The sequence below is a fragment of the Xenopus tropicalis genome, chromosome 7 (genome assembly GCF_000004195.4).
Source record: "Xenopus tropicalis strain Nigerian chromosome 7, UCB_Xtro_10.0, whole genome shotgun sequence".
NCBI lineage: Eukaryota > Metazoa > Chordata > Amphibia > Anura > Pipidae > Xenopus > Xenopus tropicalis.
Genome location: NC_030683.2, coordinates 124,376,691 through 124,393,706, shown reverse-complemented (window position 1 = coordinate 124,393,706; position 17,016 = coordinate 124,376,691). Strand labels below are relative to the sequence as shown.

At 43.4% G+C, this 17,016-nt stretch overlaps 1 protein-coding gene across 2 annotated transcripts in view; it reads left to right on the top strand.

The window, feature by feature from the left end:
- Window positions 1-8,788: 8,788 nt before the first annotated feature.
- The window catches only part of mag (myelin associated glycoprotein), a 62,706-nt gene continuing 54,478 nt past the window's right edge, over window positions 8,789-17,016 (top strand). For both annotated transcript variants that reach the window (XM_031906030.1, XM_018095535.2), the window contains exons 1-2: window positions 8,789-8,886; window positions 9,459-9,565. The gene's annotated coding sequence lies outside the window, so the exon portion shown is untranslated. The remainder of the gene's footprint in view (window positions 8,887-9,458; window positions 9,566-17,016) is intronic.

Genomic DNA, 17,016 nt, shown 5'->3' with positions numbered 1-17,016 from the left:
GGCACCGTGTCCCAAACAGTGGCACCCATGGCCACCAAATGGGATGCAGAGCCTCACACTAATCCTCGAAACTGAATCCCGAATGGGAAAAAAACGCATTGGAAACGAAAATTTTGCGATTTTTTTTTTCATTGCAGTCGCAATTTTTTCGTATCTTGCACGACTTTTTCGTCGTCATCACGACTTTATCATATTTTTAGCAATTTTTTCGTTGCCATTTTTTCGTATTGAGCAATTGTAAACGGCGGAAAAACCAATCCGCACCGTGTCCCAAACAGTGGCACCCACGGCCACCAAATGGGATGCAGAGCATCACACCTGGGGGCACGATAAAGTCGTAACGGCGATGAAAAAAACGCGTCGGCGACTAAAAAAAAACGCAAAAATACCGATCATTACGACAAAAACGCATTTGGACGCTTTCGGACGTTCGTGGATTAGTAAATGTGCCCCCTGATGTGAAAACTCAAAATAAATAAACACCAGGGCCTGGGTTCAATGCCCGAATATAGGACTTTCTTGCAAGTTCCTGGGTTTGCTCTAAATTTCTAATTCTGTTTTTATCTTGTTCCTGACTCTTAGGCCTGTCTGCTGCCTGAACCGACTTGTACCTGGAATGCAACTGTGAGACTCTTTAACCCCTTTAGATACTGCGTATTGGACTATTTGTCTACCTGAACTAAGATTTATAAGATTTATTTTGGGACCCACAACCTGACCTGCAATCCACAGACCTGCCGACTTGTAACCATACCCATATCTACAAGTACCTGCTTTTTTGCAGGTAACCAGAGGGCACTCTAATGAATGTTGTCGCCAGCGCAGCCAGTTGGGGGTGCAGAGGGGGGACAGTCGTTCTCAGCCCAGTGGGTTTTTGGTCTTGGGGGGGCCTCCCTGCTGTTACTGAGCTGCAGACTTCGGAAGGGAGGACAGAAGCTCAGGTGCCTGCATCTTCTTTTCGTGAACATCTTAAAAGGAGAAGTAAAGTAAAAAACGAAGGGCTTGGTTCTAGGTTCTCCATTGGAAAAGAAACCCCTTTTCTAGTGTACATTTATTTAAAACGCTATAACGTTTTCATTAAGCGATCCCTTGCCTGTGCTTCCCCCCTTTTGCTCCACTAGCTCTGGCTGGACTACAGTGAAATGATTGGTGCCGCTCCCGGTGGGGCAGAAGTGTGCTGGGTTGCTTCAATTCTTCTTACTAAACCAATCTCGGTGAGAAACAACCCCGCACTCTGATTTCCTGCAGTCCAGAACTTGGAACAGTAATGATGGTTTCTAAGTAATGCAGATTTGAGTGATCAGTAATTAGAGCTAGTGGTGTGAAGGGGGAAATCACAGGCATTTTTTTTAATAAAAAACAGTAAAGATTTTTTTATGAACGTCTATTGAAATAGGTTTATTTTTTAATAGATAACCTGGGACCATTAGGACCCCTGGCCAACAACATGTGTTTTGGCTTTTAACCATTAGGCCCCTGGGGCAGCCTGATAATTTTATTGTACAGGCTGCCTAATTGGGCTGCGCTCCTCTGTAGACGAGGGAACAGGTAAGGAGGGGTTTGTTGCCGGGTTTCTTGCAATTAAGAGTCAGACATGCAAACCAAATTGTTGCTGGGCATTTAACAAGTCAGTGTGTAAAGGGCAAGTGAACTGTAGATGCAGACATGAATGTTCTATTTGCAATGGGAATAACCCTTTTTTTCACTGTGCTAGAAAATTCACAAATGTTAAAACAGCAAAAGAGCAGCCAGGCAAGAATGACAACCCCTGTGCCATGGCCAATCTTATTAGCCAGAGTTTTGAGGAGGGTTTCTACATTTCTACAGATAATATTAAGCCTACTTTAAGGTGGCCATATATGTTGAGATCTACTCATTGGGTGAGGTTGCCAAACGAGCGGATCTTATTCCGATATGCCCACCTAAGGTGGCTGATGATTGGCTAATTGGATCAATGAGCTGTTGCACACTCAATCCGACTGGATAATCAAACCTGCCCGATCAACACCTGGCCAGATATAAATCGGGTAGGCCGATACATGAGCAGATAAGCTACAGAATCAATCTAAAGGGCTCAAGCCAGCAGCTTAAATCTGCCCGTGTATGGCCACTTTTAGTTGTACAGGTATGGGACCCATTATCCAGAATGCTCGGGACCAAGGGTATTCCGGATAAGGGGTCTTTCCGTAATTTGGATCTCAATACCTTAAGTCTACTAAAAAATCAATAAAACATTAATTAAACCCAATAGGATTGTTTTTCATCCAATAAGGATTAATTATATCTTAGTTGGGATCAATTACAAGGTTCTGTTTTATTTCTACATAGAAAAAGGAAATCAGTTTTAAAATTCTGAATTATTTGATTAAAATGGAGTCTATGGGAGACGGGCATTCCGTAATTCGGAGCTTTCTGGATAACGGGTTTCCGGATAAGGGGTCCGATACCTGTATATGATCATTTGAAATCAGCTAATTTGAATTCAGATGTTGTTATAAGCAAAATCCAAAAGGATTTGTCATTGGATAAATTTCAGGGCCCGTTAAGGAATTTACATTTCAAAAGTTTCATCAGGGGCAGTTCCAAAGAAGAATGTAGGGGTCGTTCCAGGTAATACATTATCTTTGATTTATTTGTGGTGATTCTGTCAATGATGCAATCAATAATAATCTGTGTTCTGAATCCTATACATCGTTTTATGAAGCTTTACAGATTCTGAGAGAGAGTAGCCAAGGTGCCCTTATGGTGAAATTAGATGTGGAATCCACTTACCGCTTACTGCATATCCATCCAGACTGCTATTGGGTTCTTGGCTTTCACTTTGATGGCTTGCAAAAGAATTCGGGGCGCCTCTATCAAAGGAAACAACTATACCACATACAAGACTTATACCATTTCTCGGTATAGAAATTGACTAAAATGGAATTTACGTTACTGGCCAAAAAACTTGGGAAGTTAAAAAGCACCTTATAAGTCATGCATTGGCAGTTAAAAAGTAAAAAAATTCCCGACGCAGCTTCTTATTAGATTATGGAGGCTCTTCTAAGTGGTGTGTGGGAGTTGGCTAGAAGCAGGCCTGACAAAGAACCTTGTGCTTTTGGCATTATTTCCGATAATTGTAATCTGAGGCATTTAGTTTTACGATGATTGCAACATAACATACAGTGTAAATAAGGAGCAGATAATAAAACTGCTGATTCTTTGTCTTGTCTACAGTTTGGGATATTCTGGGGACTAGAAGCGAAAGTGAAAAGAAAAGGAATTGCCTGCCCCTATTATCTATGGTAAAGGACGCTCTTATTACCTTATTATCTGATAGGGCTTTAGCACAATACATATCTTATTGAAAGGCTTCTTAAATCCAAGAGTCAATGTAAAGGTAAAGGTGAGCATACACTGGAAGATTCACTCGTTTGGCAAGGTCGCCAAGCCAGCAGATCTTCTCCTGATATACCCACCTAAAGTTAGGACCCCTAGGGCCAAACGATTGAATTACAATGATGCACATAGGTGCCATCGGATGGAGACTGCATCAACAAGCCGAAAGCCAAAATGCCTTTCCATTAGAAACAATAGGAGTCTCCGGCAAAAAGGTTTACGCATTGCTTTGGCTTTCCGAAGTTGCGCAAAGTTTCCCCGAAGGAATGCATAAATCTTTCCATGCAACTCTTATTTCGGAGTGGTTAGTAGCCCACAGTAGCAGAGATCTATCGTGGGCAACTAATTTGCTTTGTGGGACATTAGCCTAAAGGTTAGATGAAACTCATGTTCCCTAGCAAACTAAGACCAGGAGGCTTGCATGTACAGTAGGTGACTTAACTATTATTAACAGGAGGCTAAAGGTGGCCATACACCCCAATATTGTTTCATATGATAAACGAAGCGACTGATAAAAGCCTTGAATAGTGGCTGCCTCATTGATCGGGGAGGACTGAAAATTTTGATCGGGTGCTTTAGAAGGTGCTTGAACATTGTAAATGTTAATAATAAGACAAAACAGAGGCGCCAAAAAGATAAAATTAGCTAAAAACACTTAAAAACCCAATGGGTAATTCAGAGGAGGTAGTAGTAAACTTACCTCCTCCAGACAGACACCAACAAAAGTGGTAATTTTCAGTAATAATTTATTCACAACAATATTGCTACGCGTTTCGCAGGCATTTCCCGCTTCATCAGGCAATGTAGAATAGGCGCAAAAAAACAGTGTCTTTGTATAAACACACCAGGAGGCTCCTGGTGTGTTTATACAAAGACACTGTTTTTTTGCGCCTATTCTACATTGCCTGATGAAGCGGGAAATGCCTGCGAAACGCGTAGCAATATTGTTGTGAATAAATTATTACTGAAAATTACCACTTTTGTTGGTGTCTGTCTGGAGGAGGTAAGTTTACTACTACCTCCTCTGAATTACCCATTGGGTTTTTAAGTGTTTTTAGCTAATTTTATCTTTTTGGCGCCTCTGTTTTGTCTTATTATTATACTGAGTCCACCCCGAGTGGAGGGGTGTCATCCCCATTTTTCTTCCTTCTACAGAGAGCGACTTCTTATTCCTGAGTGGGGTCAGGATAATCTCATCACCTGCTTATACAGTGGTTGCCTATTGGTAACCCTTGCTTGTGAGTATTAATTTGTTTACTCTATTATTACTCCTTGTAAAAATATATTACACTATTGGGGCTCTTGGTGTTCCTTTTTGTTTTTCATTGTAAATGTTAAATTTGAACTGTCAGATAAGGGTAAGAATTCCTTTGTTTTTACTTGCATATCTGACGATTCAGCTCTTAATGTTAGTAGGGTGGACGATTTTTCCCACCTTTCTGGTACCTTTCTGGCATTCATTAACATTTGACCTACGTTGTGCAATGATGGAGGGTGCGGTCATTATTTGGTCTGAAATTGTGACAATATTAGTTTGGTTATTCAAGGTTCGAATCCCTCACTCAAATCAAAGAAAAGTGAGGTGCCACCAGAATCAGCCCATTTTCACAAAAGTGAAAAAATGGAAACATTTATTTGGTTAAAAGAAGTACATTACATAGCGTACCCTACACTTTTTGACCATTAATTTCTTCATCGGGGGGAGAAAGTACAAAATAATGGCAGGGATCGAGGGCAGAAAATACAAAAAAGTAACGTGGTGGAAAGTAATTCCAAAAACTAAGCAAAAATATTGCATTTATATTATTTTGAAAATATTTGACTTGACAAGTAATGAGTGGCAAGCTTATAGGTGGCCTTCTGGGTTACAATCAGAGGCTGGCCTTGTTTTTAGCGAAAAAGTGATTACATTTTATAAATAGTGATAGTTTATTACATTTTTTCTCTTCTACTGTTATGCTCAAAGATAATTCTAATAAAATAGTGCTGTGGCCTACCCTCCAACCACAATATCTCCCAGTGTCGTGTGCAATTATATTATAGTTGTTGGTTATGTATAATTGCTGCAGCCTACCTTGCCTAAGTGAATTAAGATCTAAATACATAAGAACTCACCCACGTTCTGTTCATTCCTATGGGCTTTTAAGAAGCATATTTATTAGGGATGCACCGAACCCACTTTTTTGGGTTTAGCTGAACCCCCTCTGATGGATTCTGCCGAATCCCAAACCAAGTCCAAATCCTAATTAGCATATGCTAAGTAGGATCGGAAGGGGTTAAAAATCGCTGCGCGTGCTGCGCTGGATTCGGCCTAAATCCACAACCGAATCTGGGATTCGGTGCATCCCTAATATTTATCAACGGGTAAAATTGTAAAGAGTTTACCAATTGATAAATGGACTTCTTTATGTATTTAGCTATAAATTCACACTTTGATAAATTTGCCCCATAGAGATCTGCGTTTTGTCCAGCGTTTAATGAATATATCCTTGCCTGCTTTGGTCTTGCATATTGTTTGGTTCACATGGAGGGGTTCAAGTCCCTGGGCCGCGTTCACATAACCATGAATCATGTTGTCTTTGGTTTCTGAGATTATAGCAATTTTCCTAACTTTGCCTATTTATGAAACATTGACAAAAATGTTTAATTTTAATACAATATCCTTTTGTGTGAAAATATATAGAAATCAATACAATTTTCCTACTTATTGATCATGAAAATGCTAATGGAGTTTCAGAAACAATTGGCTAAATAGATGGCAGATTTATCAAAATTACATTTTTTGAGTTTTTCTTGAAATCATAAAAAAACGCGAAAATCTTGAATGTGTACTTATTAACAAAATGGAAATCTCAATCGCTTAAAAACAAAAAAAACCAAGTGTACAGTGAAATCACATTCTACACTTCATTTTCAATGAGCCAAATTTCAAGGTAATTTAGGAAATTTATATGTGAAAATAGCTTTCTTTTTTAAGTTACAGCTTCCATTGACTTCTACGTTATCTTGGGGCCCATTTATCAAAGTACGATGTGCGTATTTTCTACGATATTTTTGTTAATTTCTGTGACTTTTTTGTACTTTGCGACAATTTGTGCGACAAAATCGTATTTGTCGCAACGAGTAGGAAAGTTTCGGATCCATTCAAGCTTCGGTATGGTGACTTTTCTTTGGCCAGGTTGGAGCTGCAGAGTGCCATTGAGCCCTATGGGAGACTTTCCTTGGGCCGGGTTGGAGCTGCAGAGTGCCATTGAGCCCTATGGGAGACTTTCCTTGGGCCAGGTTGGAGCTGCAGAGTGCCATTGAGCCCTATGGGAGGCTTTCCTTGGGCCGGGTTGGAGCTGCAGAGTGCTATTGAGCCCTATGGGTGACTTTCCTTGGGCCGGGCTGGAGCTGCAGAGTGCCATTGAGTCCTATGGGAGGCTTTCCTTGGGCCGGGTCGGAGCTGCAGAGTGCCATTGAACCCTATGGGAGACTTTCCTTGGGCCGGGTTGGGGCTGCAGAGTGCCATTGAGCCCTATGGGAGACTTTCCTTGGGCCGGGTTGGAGCTGCAGAGTGCCATTGAGCCCTATGGGAGACTTTCCTTGGGCCGGGTTGGAGCTGCAGAGTGCCATTGAGCCCTATGGGAGACTTTCCTTGTGCCGTTTTGGAGCTGCAGAGTGCCATTGAACCCTATGGGAGACTTTCCTTGGGCCGGGTCGGAGCTGCAGAGTGCCATTGAGCCCTATGGGAGACTTTCCTTGGGCCGGGTTGGGGCTGCAGAGTGCCATTGAGCCCTATGGGAGACTTTCCTTGGGCCGGGTTGGAGCTGCAGAGTGCCATTGAGCCCTATGGGAGGCTTTCCTTGGGCCGGGTTGGAGCTGCAGAGTGCCATTGAGCCCTATGGGAGACTTTCCTTGGGCCGGGTTGGAGCTGCAGAGTGCCACTGAGCCCTATGGGAGACTTCCCTTGGGCTGGGTTGGAGCTGCAGAGTGCCACTGAGCCCTAGGGGAGACTTTCCTTTGGCCAGGTTGGAGCTGCAGAGTGTCATTGAGCCCTATGGGAGACTTTCCTTGGGCCGGGTTGGAGCTGCAGAGTGCCATTGAGCCCTATGGGAGGCTTTCCTTGGGCCGGGTTGGAGCTGCAGAGTGCCATTGAGCCCTATGGGAGACTTTCCTTGGGCCGGGTTGGAGCTGCAGAGTGCCATTGAGCCCTATGGGAGACTTTCCTTGGGCCGGGTTGGAGCTGCAGAGTGCCATTGAGCCCTATGGGAGACTTTCCTTGGGCCGGGTAGGAGCTGCAGAGTGCCATTGAGCCCTATGGGAGACTTTCCTTGGGCCAGGTTGGAGCTGCAGAGTGCCATTGAGCCCTATGGGAGACTTTCCTTGGGCCAGGTTGGAGCTGCAGAGTGCCATTGAGCCCTATGGGAGACTTTCAAAATTATGCACTGAAGGTTCAAAGTCAGAAAGGTTTTCCTGCCGTTTACGAACGTTTGGATACAAAACTTTTGTGACTTTTGGATTGTACCACCTTATTTTTATCGAATTTAAATTATCGAATTTGATACGAATTTTTCTTAATGTACTTTAAAAACTCAGAAATTTGGACTTTGATAAATGGGCCACCTTGTGTTTAAACCTTAAATATTTGAGTTTTTGGAACTGACTTGCATTTGTGAATCACGCTAAAAACCTGAATTTGTATACTGATCTTTCCTCATTCTTTTGCTGCTATTGATTCAGCACGCCGACGGAACCCTGATATTACTACTCACAACTCTTATTGGTCTCCCTTTAGGATTTTTTTTTCATGCTTGCTTTGCTCCCCATCTTTTTTTGTATATTTAAAAGTTTATCATGGGTAAAAAAAAGGTTGTGGACCCCTTCTCTAGGGCTTCCCAGGGTAAATGGGCACATTTAAGCTTGATTCCAAAGAGGGGAATGGGACAGAAGCACTGGTTCTAGTTGCCCCTATTGTTCCTATTAGGGATGCACAGAATCCAGGATTCGGTTCAGCCAAGATTTGCCTTTGATTCTGCTTTGTTTAGAAGGATTCATCCGAATCTATGCCTCTGGCCAAACCAAATCCTTAAAATCACATGTTTATTTTTTGTTATATAAACACAGAAGTTGAAATATTTAGGAGTCGGATTCAGTTCAGTATTCAGCCAAATCTTTCGCAAGATTGGAGTTCGGCCAGATCCCAAAATAGTGGCTTTGGTCCTTCCCTACTATATATATATATATATAGACACACACACACATATACGCGTATACCATTAATGATGAGTCTAAGGACATTAAGTCCCTTCTCAGTAGTATCCTGTACAACTCATGTATATTCAGAGGAACATCCAGAGAAACAGACTAACAAAAGGCCAATACATAGGCACCAATAATGCATATATTATGTCAACAGAGATAGCAGCCTTACAGTGGCAAGAAACAGAAGCAAACAATCGGACCCCTGGGAGAGGGCTCTGCTTTGCTATAAACATCGGCGTTTCACCGGGCTATAGACACATGTCGGTATGTAATACACAGTTTTCCCTTCTTTATGTTACATTGGGTCTTGGGTCTTGGGTCTGACTAGTATGTATTAGCATTTGTATGGGTTTCCTTTGTGACCTCCATTTATATCTGTACTTTGTTTTCCATTTGATAATCAAACTTCTTCTACGTTGGTGCTCGCCATAATGCAGTTTTGCCGGGATAAAATATTATTGGTTGCGTTAATGAGAAACATCATGGCAGCTCTAATGCTAATGAATAGATACTGATAGATAGGGTATGCTTTCCCTTTAAAACCTTTATTTTTTTTTATTTGGATGGTAGCCTTTTTAGTATGATTTAAACTGGTTTGGGACTGCTCGGGCTATTAACCCTGGCATATGTGGCGCCTACCACGTCCGGGCATGCTGGGAGTTGTAGTTCAGGAACAGTTTCAGAGCCACGGGTCCAAGACCCTTGCAAAGCAGCAAAGTGGTTAAAGGGCCAGGGAACAGCCATAACAAAGACCTGCTTGTGAGGGACACAGAGGCTGGGTCCCATGGGACAATCCTCACAGTTATATCACTGTTTGTCTTTTGTCCCTCGCTAAGGGTGGTATCACTTGGTACTGCTCGTGGGTGAGCCAGTAACGGGACAAACAGAGGCATCGCTCCACAGGAACAGGGAATGTCAAGGGATCCTGCCTGAATCCTTACTGGTGAGTGAAGCTTATAAAAAGCCATGTACCACTAATGATTTGTTACCAGCAATGGTTATTCTCTTACATTAAAGGGGAACACCACCCTAAAACTGTTTTTTGCACAATGGACTAATTAGAAAAGTTTTAAAGTTTTGTATAACTGCCATTGAAAGTAGTATCTTTTGAATCTACTATCTACACTGCTGGTTCTGACTCCATAAACAATGTAGCAGAAGCCAGCTGATAAAAAGGAGCTGAAGGAGAATTGACTTCTGTTGAATTGTTGCAAGAGCTGGAGCGAAGAAAAATAACTTCAAAATGGTTATATTTTCATTAATTAAAAAAAAACATTTCAGATATAGTTCCCCTTTACAGGTGTGGGACCAATTATCCAGAATGCTCAGGACCTGAGGTTTTCTGATTAAAGGATCTTTCTGTAATTCGGATCTCCATACTTAAAAATCACCTAAACATCAAATAAACCCAATAGGATTGTTTTGCTTCCAATAAGGGGTAATTATATCTTAGTTGGGATCAAGTACAGGTACTGTTTTATTATTACAGAGAAAAGAGAATCATTTAACCATGAAATAAACCCAATAGGACTGTTCTGCCCCCAATAAGGGGTAATTATATCTTAGTTGGGATCAAGTACAGGTACTGTTTTATTATTACAGAGAAAAGGGAATCATTTAACCATTAAATAAACCCAATAGGACTGTTCTGCCCCAATAAGGGGTAATTATATCTTAGTTGGGATCAAGTACAGGTACTGTTTTATTATTACAGAGAAAAGGGAATCATTTAACCATTAAATAAACCCAATAGGGCTGTTCTGCCCCCAATAAGGGGTAATTATATCTTAGTTGGGATCAAGTACAGGTACTGTTTTATTATTACAGAGCAATAAAATACTCAAGTGCCCTCTCCTGCTTTAGACCTAGCGATGAGGTCATATTAGAAAAAGAAAAGAGAAAAAAAAATATAGTGTAATACTGTTATTGCTTCACAATGTGCACTCTCATGTGCTTTTTAACACCAGTGATGACTTTTACTTATATCACCCTTTTGTGCCCAGCTGTGATATCCCTTTCCGATTGCCAGTCTACTTACCGACCCCCTTGGGTTTATATGGCATCCAATTGGTTCGCTTGTAGCTCACGATTCTCTGCTTTCCCACCTCTTAATTTCAGGCAGTGTTAGGAACCTCTTCACATAGGTAAATTTCCAACTTTAGCAACTTTAGGTTAATTCCACAACTTTTCCGTTTCCCTTCCCCTTCTGTGCACTTATTTCATTTATTATTTTACTCCACAGTAAGTACACTGTGTGCACGCCCCATTGTGGCAGCATGATGAATCAGGGGTCAGGATAACCAGGCACCAAATGTGTCCCCCCCCCCCCGGGGTGCTCCATATCCTACAAACAGAATCTAATAAAAAGGCAAGTTAATCTACCAAATAGGGATGCACCAAATCCACTATTCTTGGGTTCAGTTCAGCCAAATACTTGGATTCAGCCCAATCCGAATCCTGTTGAAAGGCAGAATCTTCACCATATCCCGAGCCGAATCCTGTATTCAGTGCATCCGTACTATCAAACAAGTTTTCCACGCTCTCTTTCTGTCTAACCATGAGTTTACATGAGCTTTTCAGCTAAGGGAACTGCTCTTATAGAAACTTCCACTGAAAGCAATGTGACCAATTAAACCACAATGCACCCCCAGGGCCCCTCACGACAGAATTTTCTGGCCCCCCTTCTCCTCCTCCCGCTCCCCAAAGGCCCCTCCCATCAGTACAGAGGACACACAGACATTGGTAGCCAGGGCCCCCTTAAAACTTTGGTAGCCAGGGCCCCCTTAAAGCATTGGTAGCCAGGGTTAAGTTTTGCATTGGTGCCAGGGCAGAGACCCCCTAAAACATTGCTAGCCAAGCCAGCCCAGGGCCCCATAAAACATTGCTGGTCCTCCCCCAGTGTCCTCATACTATGGCCCGCTCCCCGCTGCAGCATCCTCCAGCTCCCCCTAGCATCTTCCAGCTCCCTCCCAGCACCCTCTCTAGCATCCCCCAGCTCCACCCTAGCATCCTCTAGCTTCCCCCCGGCATCCTCCCCAACATCCTCCAGCTCCCCCCTAGCATCCCCCACCTTCTCTGCAGCGTCCTCCCCAACATCCTCCAGCTTCCCCCAGCATCCTCCCCAACATCCTCCAGCCCCCCCACCATCCTCCAGCTTCCCCCAGCATCCTCCAGGCCCCCCAGCATCTTCCATCTCCCTCCCTGCACCCTCTCTAGCATCCCCCAGCTCCACCCTAGCATCATCCAGCTTCCCCCTGGCATCCTCCCAACATCCTCCAGCTCCCCCCTAGCATCCTCCACCTTCTCTGCAGCATCCACCCCAACATCCTCCAGTCCCCCTACCATCCTCCAGCTTCCCCCAGCGTCCTCCCCAACATCCTCCAGCCCCCCTACCATCCTCCAGCTTCCCCCAGCATCCTCCCCAACATCCTCCAGCTCCCCCTAGCATTTTCCAGCTCCCTCCCAGCACCCTCTCTAGCTTCCCCCAGCTCCAACCTAGCATCCTCCAGCTTCCCCCCGGCATCCTCCCCAACATCCTCTAGCTCCCCCCTAGCATCCTCCACCTTCTCTGCAGCGTCCTCCCCAACATCCTCCAGCTTCCCCCAGCGTCCTCCCCAACATCCTCCAGCCTCCCCTACCATCCTCCAGCTTCCCCCAGCATCCTCCCCAACATCCTCCAGCTCCCCCCTAGTATCATACACCTTCTCTGCTGCATCCTCCCCACCATCCTCCAGCCCCCCCACCATCCTCCAGCTTCCCCAAGCGTCCTCCTCAAAATCCTCTAGCTCCCACCCAGTTTCCTCCAGCCCCCACCTACCATCCTCTAGCTTCCCCCTGCTTCCTGTGGCTCCCCCTATGACCCACCTGCTAGGTCCGCTTCCTCTGGCTACGTCCTCTTCTTATGCCCACCGGCTAGCCGCTGCAACCAATCTAATTTCCCGCTGACCACCAATGACCCAAGGGTCCGTAATTCTTTAAAGGGGACCCGTGCTTAAAAACTGTATCACTGCCGAGCCCCCTTTAAAGCAACAATCGTCCGGGCCCGGGACCACAGTGCCCCTGTGCCCCCCTGATGGCGGCTCTGTGCACCCCATAGCATCACTTCCCCTTTAATAAGCCCTTTGCATCGAGAGAACGCAGGAAAATCTATTTGTGTTTCTATGAAATGTAAATTTCTTATAACACAGTAGTAATGCGACTCCATATGGCGTTCATTACTTTGCCTTTGACATGATGATTCATTGCTCAGAAAACGTGTTAGGAAATATGGGATGCCAAGAAATAGTCATTTGTTATTGTAATGCCCTTACGTTCATCTTACACATGAGGTTTGATGCAGTTTTGGTATTTCATCTTATCCGGGGGGGAAGAAAATGTCAATGTGTGATCTTTTGTGTAAAGCTATTTTGGGAAAATAAATGTAATTTGGAAATTTAGTTGCAGAAAGAGTACAGGTATGTAATTAAATGAAAAGAATTAATAAATGAAGAAATTTAAAACAAGAGCCTCTGAATGGGTCTAGGGATCCTATTGGCTCTTTCCCTCATTGTGAAATAACCATCTCGTCCGAGGGCCAGATGATCAGACCAGCCGATAGTGCCCAAGGTGGGCATATAGGGAAAAGATCTGTTCATTTGGTGACTTTGCCATATAAGTGTATGGCCAGTTTTAGGAGGCTGTTCCTGCTGAATTGTGCTTAGTGTTGCCACCTGGCCACTGTTTATCCAGCATAGCTGGTAAATAACCAACAAGAGCCAGAATCGGTTTTACAAATTTACTGGCAATGTACCCTATAACCTCCCTTTTCATCCTATCTTTGTACAGTCTATGTGGAAACTTAGGGGGCTGTTCCTGCTGAATTGTGCTTAGTACAGGGGAATCCCTATGTGCCATAGGTTTATGGTATCTCTCTGTACAGGCTATGAGCAAACTTAGGGGGCTGTTCCTGCTGAATTGTGCTTAGTACAGGGGAATCCCTATGCTGCCATAGTTTTATGGTATCTCTCTGTACAGGCTATGAGCAAACTTAGGGTGCTGTTCCTGCTGAATTGTGCTTAGTACAGGAGAATCCATATTCTGTCATGATTTTATGGTATCTCTCTGTACAGGCTATGAGCAAACTTAGGGGGCTGTTCCTGCTGAATTGTGCTTAGTACAGGGGAATCCCTACGTGCCATAGGCTTATGGTATCACTCTGTACAGGCTAGAGATACATAGCACATAATTCACTCTACCATTTAAAATTTTATTCTTGAACAACAAATGTATATTTTGTTAGCTGTAATATTGGTTTGTAGGCGCCATCTCAGTGCATTGTGCCTGAGTCTGAGCTTTCAGAAGGAGACAGCACTACACATTAGAACTGCTTTCAGCTAACCTATTGTTTCTCCTACTCCCATGTAACTGGAGGAGTCCCAAGCCGGACTTGGATTTCTTGCTATTGAGTGCTATTCTGATACCTACTGGGAGCTGCTATCTTGCTCCCTTCCCATTGTTCTGCTGATCGGCTGCTACGAGGGAGGGGGGATATCACTCCAACTTGCAGCACAGCAGTAAAGTGTGCCTGAGTCTGAGCTTTCAGAAGGAACTAGTGCTACACATTAGAACTGCTTTCAGCTAACCTATTGTTTCTCCTACTCCCATGTAACTGGAGGAGTCCCAAGCCAGACTTGGATTTCTTACTATTGAGTGCTATTCTGATACCTACTGGGAGCTGCTATCTTGCTCCCTTCCCATTGTTCTGCTGATTGGCTGCTGGGGGGAGGGGGGGGGGATATCACTCCAACTTGCAGCGCAGCAGTAAAGTGTGCCTGAGTCTGAGCTTTCAGCCAGCGCTACACATTAGAACTGCTTTCAGCTAACCTATTGTTTCTCCTACTCCCATGTAACTGGAGGAGTCCCAAGCCGGACTTGGATTTCTTACTATTGAGTGCTATTCTGATACCTACTGGGAGCTGCTATCTTGCTCCCTTCCCATTGTTCTGCTGATCGGCTGCTGGGGGGGAGGGGGGGATATCACTGCAACTTGCAGCGCAGCAGTAAAGTGAGACTGAAGTTCATCAGAGCACAGGTCACATGGCTGTGGCACCCTGGGAAATGAAGAATATGGCTAGCCCCATGGGAAAAAGAGATTACAATGCAGGAGAAGCTCTATTAACTGATGGGTTTTCCCATGACAGTATTCCTTTAAGATCAAATTTAGGAAAACCACATGCAAATCAGCCCGACACTAAAAAAGAAAGAAGCGACACCATTGAATAATAGTTTTGGTACCAACACATGTCTGAGCATATGGTAAGTGTAACACACAGCCTGGGAGGCGCTGCCATACCCAACAGCAGAAGAAAGTAAGAGAAAACACAAGTTTCTAGAGAGCGAGAGATGTGCTCTGAATTACAACAGTCTGTCTGAGTGATACCGGGGCACGCACAGTATCACAGCTCATTTGTACAGTGGCAGTGACAGGGTTAGGTGCTTTCCTACTGGCCGAGAATGCCCCCCGTATAACAAACAAACTTTCAGACCAAATATCATTTCCATCAATGTTTCAAGAATGCCTTTCCCCCCTAATCCCTTGGGTCACAGCTCTATGTATTATGCATAGAGGTTTCTCCAGCCAGAACCTCCCTGCCTCTTCCCTGCTTTATTCCTTCTTCTTGTCATTCTCTCCGCCACCCCCTGTATTTGCTTTAATAACACTATTTGTAACATAACAGGAATTATTGTGTCACTTTGACTCCATGATATGACAACAGAATCAGACATTAGGAGGGAGGATGTTGTTCAACTACAGCTCCCAACATGCTTTAAAGGAAACTGAACAATGTCGGTCTCTATAAAAATATATTGCATAAACAGCTCATATGTAAAACCCAGCTTCATCTAAATAAACCATTTTCATATAAATATACTTATTTAGCAGTATGTGCCATTGGATAATCCTAAATAGGAAACTGCCATTTTAAGTACTAAGGGCCGCCCCCTGGGATCATAGGAGTCACAGTGCACACAAACAAGCCAAGGCACACATACATGCTAGGCCCCATCAGCCAATTAATGGGCAGAGCTTTGTCTTTTGATTCCACACTACTTCCTGTTACAGTTAGAGCTGCATTACTTCCTGTCAGCTGATCTCTTCTGTGCCCATCACAAAATGGCGGCTCAAGGGAAAGGATGTAAATGGGCAATATTTACTGATATATATATTCCACTTGGGACAGAGTTCTGCCTTTTGCTCCCACACTGCTTCCTGTTACAGTTAGAGCTGCATCACTTCCTGTCAGCTGATCTCTGAGGGAGCACACAGCCCAGCACTAAATGGCGGCTCAAGGGAAAGGATGTAAAAGGGCAATATTTACTGATATATATATTTCAGTTTGGGGAGATTCTTTAATAGGCCACTTAATATAATATAAACTGTCTGTTGGTTACGTATTCATTCTGGGGGTGTAGTTTCCCTTTAATACTTGATAATGTTAAAGTTTAATGGGATTGGTGTTTGCATCCCCTTTAGGGGCCTTTCACTCTTCCACCCTCTTTTTCTTATTTTCCCCATGCATTTATCTCTGACTTTCCTTTTTTCTTCTTTTTTTTCACCCCCCCTTTTCTCCTCCTTCCCCCTAAACTACCGACATTGCATGTGCCGTGATTGGTACAAGGCTATATATGGCATCATTGTGTTCCCAGCAATATGCTAATAAGGAGGAGGGGGGGCAGGAAAAGCAGGTGGGTGATTGGAGGAGAGCTGTCACCTACTGTCAGTTAGACAGGAGCACAAAGAGATATATAAAGAGATGTATAAAAAGAAACAGAGAGATCAGGCTTAAAGGGGAACTCCACCCAGAAACATACATTCAAAAATGTTCAATAGTTTTAAAATTATTTGTTTATATATATATATATATATATATATATATATATATACAGGTATGGAACCCATTATCCAGAATGCTCGGGACCTGGGGTTTTCCGGATAACGGGACTTTCCGTAATTCGGATCTCTTGCCTTAAGTCTACTAAAAGAATTATTTAAACATGAATTAAACACAATAGGATTGTTTTGGCTGCAATAAGGATACATTATACCTTAGTTGGGATCAAGTACAGACACTGTTTTATTATTACAGAGAAAAGGGAATCATTTAACCATGAAAAAAACCCAATAGGGCTGTTCTGCCCCCAATAAGGGGTAATTATATCTTAGTTGGGATCAAGTACAGGTACTGTTTTATTATTACAGAGAAAAGGGAATCATTTAACCATTAAATAAACCCAATAGGGCTGTTCTGCCCCCAATAAGGGGTAATTATATCTTAGTTGGGATCAAGTACAAGGTACTGTTTTATTATTACAGAGAAAAGGGAATCATTTAACCATTAAATAAACCCAATAGGG